Below are 2,500 nucleotides of genomic sequence, written 5' to 3' on the forward strand. Positions count from 1 at the left end.
AACGGTGCACCCAACATCACAATAGTACCTCCTGTCACAGCGCACAAACAATGACATGAGTCAAAGACACAGGTCTCACACAAGCATAGAATTGGAGCGCCGCCTCTAATAAGCCAAAGGTGCATCCTGACGTGACAAATCTGATCATGTCACAAGCATTCACTTACTATAATCACTATCAACGAACCTGCCGCCCCCGCCCCCCCCCCCCCCTACACCTTTCCGTACAACAACGTGTAACCTAACCTAACCTAACCTAACCTATGTTGTACCTTAACCTAACCTATGTTGTACCTTAACCTAACCTATGTTGTACCTTAACCTAACCTATGTTGTACCTTAACCTAACCTATGTTGTACCTTAACCTAACCTATGTTGTACCTTAACCTAACCCATGTTGTACCTTAACCTAACCCATGTTGTACCTTAACCTAACCCATGTTGTACCTTAACCTAACCCATGTTGTACCTTAACCTAACCCATGTTGTACCTTAACCTAACCCATGTTGTGCCTCAACCTAACCCATGTTGTGCCTCAACCTAACCCATGTTGTGCCTCAACCTAACCCATGTTGTGCCTCAACCTAACCCATGTTGTGCCTTAACCTAACCCATGTTGTGCCTCAACCTAACCCATGTTGTGCCTTAACCTAACCCATGTTGTGCCTTAACCTAACCCATGTTGTGCCTTAACCTAACCCATGTTGTGCCTTAACCTAACCCATGTTGTGCCTTAACCTAACCCATGTTGTGCCTTAACCTAACCCATGTTGTGCCTTAACCTAACCCATGTTGTGCCTTAACCTAACCCATGTTGTGCCTTAACCTAACCCATGTTGTCGCCTTAACGTAACCCACGTTGTCGCCTAAACCTGCTCTGTAATTGTTATACGACTCGTTCAATTACTGTAGTGTTGCCCACCCGCAACCCTCGCAATATAGTTCGCTACTCGCACTGCCCGCACCCCTGTGTATCGCTTCATGTTAAACACCTTGCAAGTCTTGCTCACTTTCCACATGCTCCTGCTGTACACTGTAATGTGGATGGCAGCAGGACGTACATGCCGCCCCTCCCCACGTCCCCACCTTGCCCCCTGCCTTCGCAAGCTGGTTGGTGAGAAGTTTGCATGTTCAATGCCCTTCGCATGCGACGTACTCAGGCTACGTTGTGGTGCGGCCTGTGTCAACTGTCCGCTGATGTCGTACGCGTGAACCACAATCTGTACTGCACATTCGTCCTTATGTACTGAATGATACATCGTGGCACATGTGTGACCGCACAACGACTGCGCCCAAAAACGGCGGACCATACAGTGCAAATATTGTGCACGCAGCTACGTGTCGTCTCCCTATGAGAGCTGGATTGCAGTGTGGTACGCCATAGAGACGTGTGGGAGGAACGGACGCCGTGGATGGCGATCAGCATGAGCTGTCTGTTGATGTATTCGGACCTAGTCGTCTCTCCTCACACACCGTGATGGCATGGTGCACCGCGTTCCATATCTGCGACATGCTACAGAGGCCGGTTGACAGTCGTTCGAGCAATGGACATCGCATACGTACGGGGGCCACCTTCCACGTATTGTCTAGGCGTGCACATTTTGTTGCGTGTATGTGGGCAGACGTAGTGTGGCGTGACACCTGACACAGGCATGCAATAATCGTTGAAGTTGCAAATGGCGATGGACGCCTGCGTTTTCTGGTGAAGTTACGCAAATGAACAAATGGTAACCTGTTGTGGTGCGGTTGTTCTCGCTAGGGGTGAATCGGTGATGGCGACGATAGGTTGAGGTACTAACCGGTTGTTCCAGCGATACCCACCATGCCGACGAAACTGAACGGCATCTGGGTGTGAAGCGATACGCGGCGGTGGCTGGGTGGGACCGTCCCCGGCCGGTGAGGGGGCGCCTCCCGGCGTGCTGGCCGCGCGGTGCGTGGGCGCACGCGCTACAGCCGGCTGGTGGGGGCGGCCAGTGGCAGGCGCGCCGGCCGACGGACGCGGCAGGCGTCGCAGCTGCGCGCCGGCGCACCCTGCGCGCGGCGCCGTGCGGCCAAAGTAGGTCCTCGCGGGCCCGGTGCGAAGCGCGGTGGACATCTTCAGTGTGCTGGTCCGATTGAGGACTGTGTGCGTTGAGGATGCGCCGCCGCCCGGCGCTCGGCGCCGCGACGCCGTCTGCTGCTCGGTCGCCCCAGCGGTTCTCGCTGGTGGTTTGTATCGCAGCTGTGCGGATGTGTTGGCGCGTGCGCTGTGCTGGGAGAGTTCGCTTCGGCACCCAAGTGGGGCTTTTGTCCTTCTGTGGCGCTGGCGTTGGAGCTGCCGGTCACCGTAGGTGGCGCGTGTTGTCTCCCGCCGGCAATGCCACGACAGCACGCTCCCGGGCCTCTGTCGGCAGCGGCAAGCTCAGTTGGGAGCACGGGTGGTCGCACCGAAAGCGTCTACTCGCCTAACTCCGGGCGATTGCGCCTCTCTCGAACCCGACCAAGTACTTGGGACGGCG

The sequence above is a fragment of the Schistocerca piceifrons genome, unplaced genomic scaffold (assembly GCF_021461385.2).
Source record: "Schistocerca piceifrons isolate TAMUIC-IGC-003096 unplaced genomic scaffold, iqSchPice1.1 HiC_scaffold_956, whole genome shotgun sequence".
NCBI classification, from domain to species: Eukaryota; Metazoa; Arthropoda; class Insecta; order Orthoptera; family Acrididae; genus Schistocerca; species Schistocerca piceifrons.